This window comes from Sarcophilus harrisii, chromosome 5 (genome assembly GCF_902635505.1).
Source record: "Sarcophilus harrisii chromosome 5, mSarHar1.11, whole genome shotgun sequence".
NCBI lineage: Eukaryota > Metazoa > Chordata > Mammalia > Dasyuromorphia > Dasyuridae > Sarcophilus > Sarcophilus harrisii.
The window spans coordinates 224,292,369-224,307,766 of record NC_045430.1 but is presented as its reverse complement, the minus strand read 5'-3'; positions in this window follow the sequence as shown (position 1 = coordinate 224,307,766).

Below are 15,398 nucleotides of genomic sequence, written 5' to 3'. Positions count from 1 at the left end.
TTGATTTTTTTTTTCATTAATTCCCTTGACATTTTTGACCTTTTGTTCTTCCAAATGAATTTTATTGTTGTTTTTTTTTAATCTGTAAAATAATTTCTTGGGAGTTTGATTGGTGTGGCACTAAGTAGATTAATTTTGATAGTATTGTCATTGTTATAATATTCACTTGGCCTACCCATGAGCACTTGATATTTTTTCAACTGATTATATCTGACTTTATTTGTGTTCAAAGTGTTTTATAGTTGTGTTCATAAAGTTCCTGACTTTGCCTTGGCAGATAAACTCGCAAATACTTTACATTACTGACAGTTATTTGAAATGGAATTTCTCTTTGTATCGCTTGCTGCTGGATTTTGTTGGTAACATATAAGAATGCTGATGACTTATGTGGATTTCTTTTGTAATCTGCAACTTTGCTAAAGTCGTAGATTATTTCTAATAATTTTTTAGTTAATTCTCTAGGGTTCTCTAAGTATACCATCATATCATCTGCAAAGAATGATAATTTTCCTTATTATCTACTCTAATTCCTTTAATCTCTTTTTTCTTTTCTTATTGCCAAAGCTAGCATTTCTAATACAATATTGAATAGTAATAGTGAGAGTTGGCAATCTTATTTCACCCCTGATCTTATAGGGAATGGTTCTAGTTTGTCCCCTTTACATATGATGTTTGCTGATGTTTTAAAATAAATGCTACTGATCCATTTATTCTTATACTCTCAAAGGTTTTTAATAGGAATGAATATTGTTTTTTATCAAATGCTTTTTCTGCATCTATTGAGATAATCATATGATTTTTGTTAATTTGGTTATTGATATAATCAATTATGCTAATAGTTTTCCTAATACTGAATCAGCCCTGCATTCCTGGTATAAATCTTACTTGGTCATAGTGTAATTATCCTGAGGATGACTTTCTTGTAATCTCCAGCAAAGGTATTTCCTAAAATGACAAAGTAAGAGCAAATGGTACAAAACACTTCCTAAAAAGACTAAGGTATAGTTTTGCACAAAACTACATGTCTATAGGAAAAGTGGGCTTAAATATATAACACAATGGTAGTAAGGTACTTAATGCAAAATACATTTGGGGCAAAAGAGAAACTTAATTCCTGGCACATTGTGGCCTAGAAATCTATCTTGAATTACTATCTGATCTCCTTCTCTGGTCCAAGGGTACATATTCCTTAAAGTTACCTCCCTCCTTCGATAAATGGTGTTCTAGGCCAGTTCTAATGATCTTGTGATGAAGAGAGCCATTTATACCCAGAGAGAGGCCTGTGGGAAGTGATTATAGATCTCAACATACCATTTTCACTCTTTTTGTTGTTCGCTTGCATTTTATTTTCTTACTCATTTTCTTTCCTTTTTGATCCGATTTTTCTTGTTCAGCAAGAGAATTGTATAAATATGGATACATATATTCGATTTAACATATTTTTGTTTGTTTCTTTTTTTTATTATTATAGCCTTTTATTTACAAGTTATATGCATGGGTAATTTTACAGCATTGACAATTGCCAAACCTTTTGTTCCAAATTTTTCCCTCCTTTCCCCCATCCGCTCCCTCCGATGGCAGGTTGACCAAAACATGTTAAATATTTAACATATATTTTTAACATGTTTAACATATACTGGATTACTTGCCATCTAATGGAGGGAGTAGGAGGAAGGGGGGAGGGATTTGGAACAACGTTTTTTGCAAAGTCAATATTGAAAAATTATCCAGGCATATGTTTCGAAAATAAAAAGCTTTAATAAAAATAAATAAATGAATAAATAAAAAAAATGAATGAATAGCATTCTACCTCTGTTTGTCCTCCTTGTACCACTTTGTTCCTGGCTAGAAATGTTTTCTTTTACTCATCCAGTCTCCCATTCACTAGCAGGAAGCAGCCCTATCTTTCTAAAGATATGGTAATTAGGGAGGGAGAAGGAAGGAAGGAAGGGAGGAAGGAAAGAAAACAAAGAAAGAGACTGAGAGACTCTGCATGTGTGTGAAAAGACAGAGAAATAGAAATAGAGACAGACAGACTCCTCCCATTTCCCCATCCTTCCTTCTCAGCAGCCCATCTCCAATTTTGGAATCTTCAACCCCCAGACTTAGTCCATTGTGGAACTGGTTCCTATTGGCTGCTAGTTTATATAAGGGTGCAGCAGTGTATCTGATTCTTTCAGCGAATCACAACATGTTTTCAGCATGATGTCATCTACCTTCATACAATGGCTAAAACCCTACAATCCTCTCAAACTGATGAATGACTTATTCATACATTACGGTCAGGTTGTAGGAAAATTCCTTAATGTCTAGTTTAAAAGGTAATTGATTTAATTGAGGCATCTGGGCCTTTTCTGATTAAATTAATTGAAATAGGGGTTCTACCCTGCTCTTAAAATTATATATGTATGTAATTCACCCTATTAGAATACAAGGTCCTTTGGGGCAGGACCGGTTTCACTCTTGTGACTGGGGTCTGTGTCCCTAGCACTCAGCATAATGCCTGGCATATAGATGCTTATGTTCAATTAATTAATACCTCAGTGGATCATGATGTCATTAATGTAAGTACTCATTCCATTAGTGCAAATTACACTGTTTTTATCACTTGGGATCCTGAGTAGAAACTCATCTGTTTTCTCCTTAAAAAACAAGTCGTTTTGAGCTGCCTTCTCATCCTATGGGATTCCCTTCCATATTTTATTACAGATCCTCCAAAAAGAATCTGTCCCTCAAGCAAGAAATCTAAATAGTTGTTTTTTTTTCTTTAATTTCAGGAATACCATAGCCATTTGTTCTATTCCTCACTATATACCTTGATACCCACCTCCTTTATCAATTATGCATCTCCTGGATCTTTGATTCCATTTCTCACCCATAAGTCATCACTAGAAAAAGCCTCCAGCCTTCTTGCACCCTTCCATGCATCTCTGCATTTACCTTTGAGTTAGCCACCTTCGATTCTTGGGCTATTGTAGCATTTCAAGATTCACCACGCAACAGCATCCCTGGGATAACATTCACATTCAGAGGATGGCTTTTTGTGTCGGGCAATAGCCTTGAGATTGTTAACAGCCTTGTGTAATTTCCCAAATGTAATTCAGACCAACATCTTCCTCTCATCCAATTCTGGGCCCCGTTCATTGCCAATCATATCTCAATGCAGTGCTGGCATTTGATTAATAATATGATGTTTATTCCAAAATCCTTCAGAACCACTGGGACTGAGTTAGGCCAGAATTCAATATCCCCATCTTCTAAGACAGACATTTTTTCTGCATTGCAAATATTTTTCCAAATTAGACTACAAAAATTTTAGTCTACTTGTGCATTAACCATCCTTTGATTTATCAGTATCACCCTCTCCCTTTTGCAAAAATAAAACACACACACACACACACACACACACACAACTAACCTAAAAGAACAAGTGTTCTTATTCAAAACACCATTATCAACACTATTGTCAAAGGAAACTAAATGAAAGGGGAATGGACTAAAATCTATCACATTTCTTTTGGGCCCTCTGTCAAATTTTTTTCATTAGATTAATTTTGATTTCTTTGGGGTCTTGTTCACACTAAGTAATTAGACACTCTACTTTTCCAGTTCAGAATTTAAAGATGGACTTAAGAAATAAAGATATATTTCCATTATGTAAGAAAAATAAGTATTATTAATTAACAAGAAATTAAATTGCCTTTTATAATCTAGAATCTTTTTCTAGTCACTCTCTTAATTAGTTCCATTTTCTAAGTACAGAAACCACTACCTATCTGGAACTTATCTTTCTAGCAATCTCCTCCTAAAGAACAGAGATGTGAAATCACTAAAAAGAGATAACTAAACAGTCCTCCAATGACATCATCATTCATCACACTAGACCAGGGCTTCTTAAACTTTTCCCACTCGCAACCCCTTTGCACACAACAAATTTTTAAGTGATGCTGGGTATATGGGTATATAAAACAGGTATACCAGTAAAACATTTACTGATAATAAATCATAATTTTGTAACCTTCCCTTTCAGCTCTGAGATCCCAAAGGGGGTCACAAACCACAATTTAAGAAGCTAGGAACTAGAAAACATATTTGCTTATGAAAGAAACTCTCAGAACCTAGGTATGTTTACTTTATGCACAATTCTAAAATGCTTCTGTAGTAGTCAGTGAACAATCATTCATTACATAAATACTATTATTATTTTTAATGTATGCCTACATTTTATTTCCCTTATAAAAAAATCTCATCTTAAGGGAATGTTTTATCCTTGGGGTAGCTTTATATCTAGACCACTATAGTATGGCTCTTCATTCTACTTGTGGTATCCTTCAAGAGCTCATTGACCCATAAAACAGACATTTCAATAAATATCTGTTGCTACTGCTAATGAAGATATTAAAAAATAAAAATGACTCTTTTAATGCCTTTAAAAGACTCTTTCTCAAGGTCAGAATACTTATCCAGTATTCAAATCCCAGAATGATATCTTATCATCCTTCAACAACTTATGGAGACCCAAAGGGCAGCCTTTTGAAAATGACAGAGGGAACTACCTCAACAAGTTTGAGTGAAAAAATGAAAGGAAAGTTGCAATAGATTTAGGCCTACTACAGCTTTGGATGTTAGTGTTTTTATTGACACATGAAAAGGATTTAGATTGTGGCTCTGCCTCTTGACTGAATTTCTCTATTCTTTCTTACTCTCATCATACTGCTTCAGCTGGTATTGAAGGATTCTAGGAAACATAGGGAAACATAAGGAGTAGAGTTTTGTTATTCCATATCTTGATTTGTCCATGACTGTTTTATCTTATTTTATTTATTGTTATTATCATTTTATTTTTTATTTTTATATTTATTTTATTATTACATTTTATTTATTTATTATTTTTATTTTTTTGGCTGATATATATATATATATATATATATATATATATATATATATATATATATATATTGGTGAGGCAATTGGAGTTAGTGACTTGCCCAGGATCATACAACTAGAAAGTAGTAAGTGTCTGAGGCTGGATTTGAACTCAGATCCTCCTGACTTCGGGGCTGGTGCTCTATTTAACTGTGCCAACTAATCTATTTTAAAATTTTGTTGACATTACAATGAGACAAAATTGTATCAAGAATTTGAACTCAGGAATTAATTAATCAACAAGCATTTATTAAGAACCAACTAAGTAGCAGGCAAGAAAACTTGGATTCAAATCCCATCTCTTCACTTAAATAGCTCTGTGACAATGAGCAAGTCACCTAATATTCCAAAGTCTTAAGAATCTCTCTAAGATTTATTTATAATTAAAGGGCAACCTGACTCATTTCAGTCCCTCAGGTGGTGAGGAATGGTTCAAACTTCTTGCAGTCCATTGAGGTAACATTCTGGTTCTAAACAGGAATCAGGTCTGTCTTCAATCACTGAGGCTGACTCAGAGTTTTGGGACTCCTAATGTATTTGAATATAGGGAAATGATGATGAATCTCATCTTCCATATGACTGAGAGTGAATACAACTGTCTTTTAAGGTGAAGGAGTCGCCTTTAAAATGTTTCTATCCAACTGCCTTACATCCATTCTTTTTTTTTTAAGTTATGGGAAGTTTGTCCAAAAATCTCTGCTTCCAGCTCAGGAATTTAATCATCATATTGAACAAGTAATTTCTAAATTGTGCTTGTGGCTGAAATGACCTTATAAGAATATTAATTGTTTAAAGTTTGAAGCCAGAAAAAATAAAACATCCTAAATTTTTATTGCCCATTCTAGATAATGGTAACACATGACTGAGAAATGCAGATGCTCCCTAACTCCATAAATTGGATGTTGTTTATAATAATGTAGCAAGTACAGAAACACTTATCCTAAGAGATGCTGTCTCCATGGAAAATCATTGTTGCTTGTGTATTTGATAAATTGGTCATCACTCATAGGCAGAAGAGAAACTGATCTGGCTTATTTTATTTATAAGGGATTGGACAATATATTATTCTCTCATTGGACTGATGTTTTTTCCTAGCTAAAGGACTAGGTTACTGCCTAAGTGTAATTCAAACACTGAGTTTTGTTAATTCTGTTAGTCTTAGAGACTCAAACAAAATGCACATAGGTCTGCTGAGGGCTATTCCCATCATCCATTTCATAAGGGTATCTTGGACAGTTTTGCAGATATTCTCCCAAGACAAATGTTAGATTTATTTTGCAAACAGAGCAAACAAAAAGGGAAATGATGAATAGAGACAAGCAATTATTTGTCTAATAGCTAGCTGGGCCACAACGGACAAGCCTTTACAATTTGACTTGTTCCTAATGCTTTAAAAATAGAAGAGACATGCCCATGAGTCTTCTTAGTTCATTTGACCTTGATTACCTTGTCAGCTGCACTGGGATGGCTCTGACACTTTTTTGACCTGTCCTTTTACTCCCAAAGGGTCCCCAAACCCCTTCCCATTACATTTGGGAGCATAATCCTAGAAGTTTTACATGAAGCTATTGCATGAAAACCATGGTTTCCCAGCAAGTGTTGGGTTGATTTGCTTGACTATCACTCTTCTGAGTCTAGCCAATATTGTGCTTGGGTAACTGTTGTTTTTGCTCTCCCATAGAGCTTTGGAGCAGAGTGGTTGGATAAGTTCACGACTCCACCAGCCCTGCATGAGTGTCCCAATTTTTCCAGCATTTGTCTTTTTCTTTTTCTGTCATATTAGCCAACCTGGTAGGTATGAAGTAATACCTCAGAGATGTTTTAATTTGTATTTTTCTAATCAATAATGATTTAGAGCATGTTTTAATATAGCTATTGATTGTTTTGATTCCTTCTGAAAACTATGTGTTCGTAACCTTTTATCATTCATCAACTGGGGAATGGCTCTTATTTTTATAAATGTGGCTCAGTTCCTACATATTTGAGAAATGAGGCCTTTATCAAAGAATATAATGAGTGTAATCTAGCTAAAATCATTAATTAATTCTGTTAAAAAAAAACATTGTTGGATAAAAAAAATGTTACAGGGTTGCAATTTCCATGGGAATAATTTTGCTAAGTAGACTATTGGCTGAATGTTGTGGGTGGAAGATGGGGCAACTTCTCTGATGTGAAGTAGGGTTTAGGACTAGTAATATGCTGTCATTTTTGTGAAATGATATTAGCCAGAACAATTTTAAGTGCACTATGGCTGTAGTACCCCCACATCTAAGATCAAGGGAATCAGTGATTTTTGCCATACCTTCCAGCAACCAAGATCATCACAAAGAAAATGCTATGAACAAACCCCATATTTGGAATATGCCTGCATGTTCTTGTTTGGTTGATTCATTTATAGGATGTGTATCACCAATCAATAAGCATTTTATAAGTGACTACTTGATGTTACGCTATTCAAGGCACTGGAGAAATCAAAGCAAAAACAAAGGAGTTTATATCCTACTAAGGAAATCACAGACACACACACACACACACATACATATAAAGTGATTTGGATATAACCAGGGGAAGGGAGAAGGAGTTTTCCCCTTTGGATCTGCCCTACGAGCCAGTACCCCCAGCACTAGTTTTGAGGGATTCCTTTTCTATGACACCTCAAAGTTTTGAGGGCACTTTATCCCAGCAGTTCTCCAAATTCCGTTCCCAGCACCCGCCAGAGACGACAGCTTTGTCTTTTCTGCCCATGATGGGCACTAGCAATGCTGCATTATCATCGGTAGCAGCCAAAATTACTAGACAAAGGAGCCTCTTTGCTAATTACATATTTCTCCTCTTAAGTGCTTCTATAACAGGTGGAATTTGCTTTCATCTGTCTCACTGTTGGGAAAAGTCAGGATTTCCTGGTGTGAATGGCTCCTAGTCATTGTTTTGTGCTTTCCCCAGCCTGAGTAAATTCAGTGTCTTCTTTTGAAAGGTAGCTCTGGTCATTTTGTCTGGTTTGGTCCTTGAGTGTTTGGTTCCTGGGAAGCCTTTGGGGATACATGTAATGTCTTTTTGTGGAACAGCTTTTCCATCTCCCAGCTCGGACATGGGCTCCAGCTGCCCACAAAGGTCAGGCAAGTGGGGGTTAATGGAAAGAACTGAGACCGACCTTAGGAAACCCAAGGGTGAGTCCCAGCTGCACCACTTAGCAACTGCTTTGTCTTGGGCAAACCAACCTTAACTCCTATGAGTTACTATCTTTTTATTTGTAAAATAAGGATAATGAGATCTGGGCAACCTCACCCCCATCCCTTAAGCAAACCACTTGTAAAGAGAAAAGGGTCACTTTGCTCCTGACAGAGAGGCAATAGACTCATGGTACAAAATGAGACCTAATTTTTTTTTTGGATACAGCCAATGTGGAAATTAGTTTTATTTGACAATTCATGTTGATTAAAAAAATTTCAATGGAGGAAGGTCAGAAGAAGAAAATTATATTTTAAATAAAGAGAAGCATTGTGGTACATTGGAAAGAAGATTGGCTTTGAAGTCAGGGACTTCAAATCTCACTTCTGTCACTTACTGTCTGAGTTACCCCAGGTCTCAGTCTCCTTATCTGCAAAATGCAAAAAAAAAAAAAAAACCTCTCATAGGCTCTAAATCAGTGATTCTACATTGTAAGCTACTAGTAAAGATCAGAGGCACAAGGTCACATTACCCAGCAGGCAACCGAGCATTTATCTGGTGACTTGTGGGACAATCTCTACTTTGGACACTTGCAAAAATTGACATTTTATATAATTCTTCGAAGTTTATGTAGCTTCCCAACAAAACTGTGGGGGAAATAGTCGGGGTATTATTGAATCTGTTTCACAAGTCAGGCCTACAGGGGTTAAAAGCCAACTCTCTCCCATTGCTAGTAAGTGTCAGAGATGAGACTGGAATTTTGTGATTCTGAAGCTAGAACTTCATCGACTTTTCCATGAGGGAATTGTGGGCTGGGAGAGGTGATAAGTGGGGGGCTGGAATGAAAGGGAGTTGTAATAAGTCTGATCTTCTGGAACTTCAATCAAGTGCCCTGGAGGCAGTAGATAGAGACCAAACTGTGCCCAAAGGCAAAGCTGCCCAGTGCTCACAGAAAACATAAGCAAGATTATGGGAAGAACTGCCAGACCATCTGGAACATTTCCTCATTTTACAGCTGAAGAAAGAAGCCTATGGAGATTGTGATATATTCATGCTAGATAAATAGATGGATGGATGAACAGATGGATAGATGGATAGAAAAACAGATAGATGGATGGATGGATGGATAGACAGATGGACAGATGGATGGATGGATAGATATATAGATAAACAGATGGATATATAAATGGATGGATAAACAGATGGATAGATAGATAAAAGAATGGATAGATGGATGGATAGATAGACAGATAGATGGATGGATGTACAAATAGATAAATGGATGTATAGATAGATGGATAAACAGATGGATAGATAGATAAATAGATGGATAAACAGATGGATGGATAGATGTATAGATAGATAAATGAATAGATAGATGGATGGAGGGATCAACAGATAAACAGATGGATAGATAGATAAATGAATGGATAGATAGATGGAGAGGTGGATAAGTAAATAGATAAATAGGTAGAGAGAGATAGGGAGAGAGGTAGATACATACATCAGTATGTAAATAGGTAGATGGAGATAAACAGATGCACTAGTTAGATAAAAACAGTTATTAATATTTACTATGTGCCAAGCTAAAAATTGAAGATATAAATACAAGCAAATAAGGTTCAAGACAATTCCTGTCCTCCAAAAACTTACATTCTAATGGGAGAAGGGAAGGTGGAAGAAGTGAGGTGAAGACCTAAGACCTAGGCAAAATAAAGGGAAAACTCACTAAATAGGACTCAGGATGTCTCCAAAAGCAGAGTCTAATGTTCTGGCAGGAAGAAAGTAGAGATAATGGGTTGGCATGGAGACACCCAAAGGAATTAATAGAGAGACTTGGATCCTGGTACGATAAGGTGAAAGGTTACCGATCAAATCCCAGTGTGGTTTCCATTTTGAATTTGGAACCCAGGTCCTCTGAGCGGACTTCTGCCATCATTCAGCACTTGCCGGGTCTCCCAAAGTCCAACTGTTTCTCTGCTTTTACCAAGTTGTGCCATCTCCCTTAGGAACACCCTGTCCACCTTCCTGTCCATCTTTCGCTTATTTGGGGGACACCTTGTTTTTTTAAATAAAAAGTCAAGTAACTTTGGGGACCCTATGCTCACAATTCCCACCAGCAGATGGTGCCTCAGGCTAATTAAGGAGGCGGCCGGCCGCTCACAGAGCCCGAGTAATGGCCCGCCTGCTCCAGCCCTTCCACAAAGCGGGAGAAGGGATCGAGTTGATCAGAAAACTACTTGGCCGGGGGACGCCCAGAGACCCCCGTTATGACCCACACAATGGAAAGTGGCCGGCGCTGCCCGAGCCTCGAAGCCAGAGGAAGAAAACGGCAAGACGCTGATGGAGGGAGAGGTGGGCAGGGAGCGGGAGCGAGCCTGGCTCTGAGCTAGTTAGTATTGATTTTGATTGGGCACAGCGCGGTCAGAGATGCCCGGCCGGGGGGGGGGGGGGGGGGGAGGGAGGACGGAGGCGGGAGGGGGAGCCTGCAGCCTTGCCTCCCTCGGGCTTCACTGCCAATCTCCCTCCGAGGAAGGGCTGAGGATCCGGCCGTGTAGTCCCTCCTCCCGAAAGCCCCCGAACCACGTGCTCCTGGGTGGGGAAAGAAAGGGGTTCCAGGAGCGCCCGGCAAGTTGGCAACTTTTCTGCTGACTTCATCCAATTAATTGATTGCTGGGTCACTGATTTCACAATGAGGAGTCATTGGCGGAGTGGGAAGGAGCGAGGGAGGAGGGCGGCCGAGCCTGGAAGCTTCCCCTGGGCTGCGCTCAGCGAGGAGCCCAGAGACAAATGGAATGTGACCTCATCCCAGATGTTTGCTGCATTTGGTCAGTATTGGCACCTCTTCCTTCCTGTGGCTCCGGCTGCAAAGCAACCTGGGCCCGGCAGAAACGAGCCCAATAAAGAAAGGAAGGGTGCGAGCTTCCCGCTTCAGATGGTGCGCTTGGAGGTCATAAACCGAAGGGGGACTCCGGCCGTTGTTCTCCCCTTATGTAATAAGCGGGTTTAAAAGGAGACATCAAAAAATAAAATAAATAAAACCAAAAAGTGAAAAAAGCAGAAGAAAGGGAGGGGGAAAAAAGAGAGAGAGAGAGAGAGAGATCATTGGGACCAGCTCAGAGGCCAGAAGACCGGGAGTTCCAGTCTGGCTTCAGACACTTAGAGGCTACGTGACCCTAAGCAAATCATTTAAACCCTGTTTGCCTCAGTTTCCTCATCTGTAAAATGGGGATCATTAGAGTACTTACCTCCCAAGGTAGTTGTGAGGACCAATGAAATAACATTTGGAAATATTGTGCCTGGAATGTAGTAAATACTACATAAATGTTAGCTATTGTTAAACACAGGGATTCTAGTCCATTTCCAACACTAAAACAGATCATCAAATCTCTCTTTTCTCCAGGTAAATTTAAAATTGCACATCAGGGGCAGCTAGATGCACAGTGGATAGAGCACCAGCCCCAAAGTCAGGAGGACCCGATTTCAAATCCGACTTCAGACACTTAATACTTCTACCTGTGCGACTCTAGGCAAGTCACTGAACCCCAATTGTCTCAGCATAAATAAAAAAATAAAATCACATCTCACAGGCAACAAGATCTGGATTCAAATTCTATACACATAATAGCTAAGTGTGATCAAGGACAAGTCTAACTCGGTGTGTACAGTAAGATTGAGTCAACAGCTGAGTTGTTTACCTGCATCTGTGGAGATAATTTCTATATTTATGCAAATTACAAGACCAGAACAAAATAAACCAAAAACAAGCAAACAAACGAAACAAGCATTGTAAGTTAAGGGAAGAAGGCTATGTATTCAATAGCATATTATTCAGAAAGTCCCTTAAAAAAACAAAACCCCTCATTTTATTAATCCATTTTTCCAGCCTGCCTTCACATTGTGGTCAGATCTGGGAGCCACCTTTAAAGCCATTAGAAGCCTTTCACCAAGGCACCAAGTTTTGGATTGTAGACACCTTACCTGTGGCGAATATCATCCATCTCTTTTGCCTGAAGAGCTGCTCTCCCGGGTTAGGGAGAAGAAATGTCATTGTTCCATAAGAAAGAATGAGCAGGATGATTTCAGAAAGACCTGGAGAGACTTACGTGAACTGATGCTGAGTGACGTGAGCAGAACCAGGAGAACATTGTACACAGCAACAGCAAGATTATACGATGATCAATTCTGATGGATGCAGCTCTCTTCAACAATGAGGTGATTCAGCCCAATTCCAATGATTTTGTGATGAAGAGAATCAGCTACACCCAGAGAGAAACTGTGGAATCTGAGTGTGGATTATGGCATAGTATTTTCACCTTTTTTGTTGTTAATTGCTTGATTTTTGTTTTCTTTCTCATTTTTCCCTTTTGATCTGATTTTTCTTGGGCAGCATGATGATTGTGGAAATATGTATAGAAGAATTGCACATGTTCGATATATATTGCATTACTTGCTGTCTAAGGGAGGAGGCAGGAGGCAGGGAGGGAAAAATTTGGAACACAAGGTTTTGTAAGGGTGAATGTTGAAAACTATGCATATGTTTTAAAAATAAAAAAGCTTTTTTAAAAAATGCAGACATTCCCCCTTGCTGTGCCCCAAAAGATGTATATGTGTTCGTATCTCTCCAAATCAGATCTTAGGATCCTCCATAGGTCAGCTGGAGGCCATAAAGTTCCAGGCCCCAGCAGCACCTGTAGTACGTAAGGGCCTTCCCCAAAGGTGCTCACGGGTACCACTGCACCCACTCACATGAGCTCTGGTGATATCTACTGCTCAGGAATTGCTCCAAAAGGCAAAATGGCTGGTCAGCCCACCTGCCCAGCCCTGTCAGCGGGTCAAATCCTTCGGGAGGAGTGTGGTTATGTATACCTAACAGTCATTTCTATGCCAGCCAGGCCCACTGGAGGAATCTGAGCTGGCCCAATAAGCGCCAGGCAGCGGGTCTAATCAGAAATTCAATATTCCCTACCTCTCTTCTCTGTGGAAGATCAAGATATCTCCTTGGCGCAGCAGGCCCATAAAGCTTGTAATATTTTAGAAGTTATAGCCACTCACTGAGACCTTGTAAGAGGTAGCCCAGATTTGGTTTTTAATTTGTTGGCATTTGTGTGTCTCTCTCCATCATCACACTGACCTTCCTGCCTTGCTTTTTGACTTTGTCTCCTGTGATACTGTAGGCCTTGCAGAGATTACTTCAGTCTGCATTTGTTTTCCAGGCAAATCTCCCAGCTCTTGATGCAGAGCCTGAATTTCCACTCTGGCTCCTCACTTCATTATTTAGCTTTCAAAAGGTACAACTTTTCTACCTAAAACGTCCTTTCATAAAGTGACTTGGCCCTTTTAAAACAATATTTTTATCTTAACCTAGGTTCATAATTTTAGCTAGAAGGGACCACAGAGACCATCTTTTAACACACACCCCCATTTTATTTTATCATTTATTTGTTCATTCATGCATTCATTCACTTGTTTATTTATTTTTGGCGAGGAAATTGGGGTTAAGGGACTTACCCAGAGTTATCCAACTAAGAAGTTTGAGAGAGATTTCAACTCAGGTTTTTCTGCCATGGAGCCATGCCAGGCTCAGTACTTCTTCACCACCGTGCCCTGGGCCACCAACCCAGGATCCAATCTCTGTGAATCCTCTCCCTTCCTCTTCTGGGACCCATCTCCCAAACTCCAAGAAGGAACAGACTGGGCTCTGTGGGAGACTGATCACCCCCTCTTTCTGTATGACTGCACTTCTAGTAGTACTGACCTCCTTGTCTCAAGAATTCCTAGCTATTGCCCTGAGTTTCAAGACCCTATTCTAGGCAAAATGTTGGATGGGAAATTAATGAATCCTGCCTTTTTCCCTCCCTCAAGTCCTGTTCCCATCACACTTAGCTTTATGCTTTAAAAAGGGGACCAATAGAATTAATTCACACATTGGATCAAGGGGATTCCTCCTCCCAGAGATATTTTTATTTTCAAGATGATAGGAACAGATCAAGAATGTTAGGATTTCAGGCACTGATCAAACAAAAATCTCCCATTCCTGCATAGTAAATCACAGAGAAACTCTCTGACACTATGTACCCAGAGTGCATCATGGTCCAAAAGCTAAAAATATTGCTGTCAGTGGCCAGCCAAACCGCTTTTCATGTGCTTTTCCTCATTCTCCAGCTTCCTCCCAAATGTATTTGCCTTTGATGCTGTTCTTCCTTCCACATGCCCTCACCTTCCCCTCTGAGCTGCCTCATGGACTTCCCACCATATTCAAATCTCTCTTCATCCTCAGACAGAGACTGTAATTCCCCACCTCGGGGATGCTCCCATCCCAACTGGAAGGTCCCTCCCCGTCCCAATTACTTACATACATGCCAGGTGGCCCGCCGAGATGGCAGGTATGTTGGCGCGCTCCCTAGAGATGTAACCAGGACTCAAGATTCCATCTCAGATACTCACTTGGACATCAAGGCACAAGCTTTCTGTGCCTCGGTAACTTCATCTATAAAATGAAGGGGTTATGACTTCCAGCTTTAAATCCATGATTCTAAGATCCTTCTGGCCAGGAGTCATCACTCATTCATGTGGCCTAAATCTTAAAAGTCCCAAACTAAAATTCCCCAAATTGCTGGTCCTTCTTTGTTGTTGTCGGAAAAATAAAAAGGAATGAGAGGTGATAATCTGGTGTATTCTGCCCATCTGGAGTACCGTGTCCTATTTTGGGGTGTCTTATTTTAGGGGTGTTTTGCTTATTTGAAAAACAAGTACATGCCCAGGAAAAAGCCAGGAACGAAAGCAGCTGTAGGAACAGAGGGTTCCTAGAGGGACCCCCCTCATTTATGGAAGTGAAGAAACTGAGAGGGGGCTTCTGGGAACTTGTTTGGAGTCACACAACTAGTGTGTATCTGTTTGTATAATATAGTATAGTATAATAAGCATATTTTATATGCTTTATATAGTTTATATAGTAAGTATAGTATATATACACATACATATATGTGTACATATATACATACATATATATGTAAAATAGTATAGTAAGGTTTGAATCCAGATCTTCCAAAGGCCAACTCCAATGCCCTATTGCCTCCCAATGACTTGGAGATCATGGCTTGAGAGAGTCCACTGAAGCAACTAAGGATGTTTAGCCTGGATAAGAGAAGTGTTGGGGGCACATCTAGCCACCCTTTAGCCTTTGAAGAGCTTTCCTGCAAAGGAAGAATCAGAACTAAACAATGGTGACTTGCATGGCCCTGATTATAGGTCCTTGAAGGTAGGTCTTGTGATTGATTTATTGGTTTCTCTCCTTCAGTCTT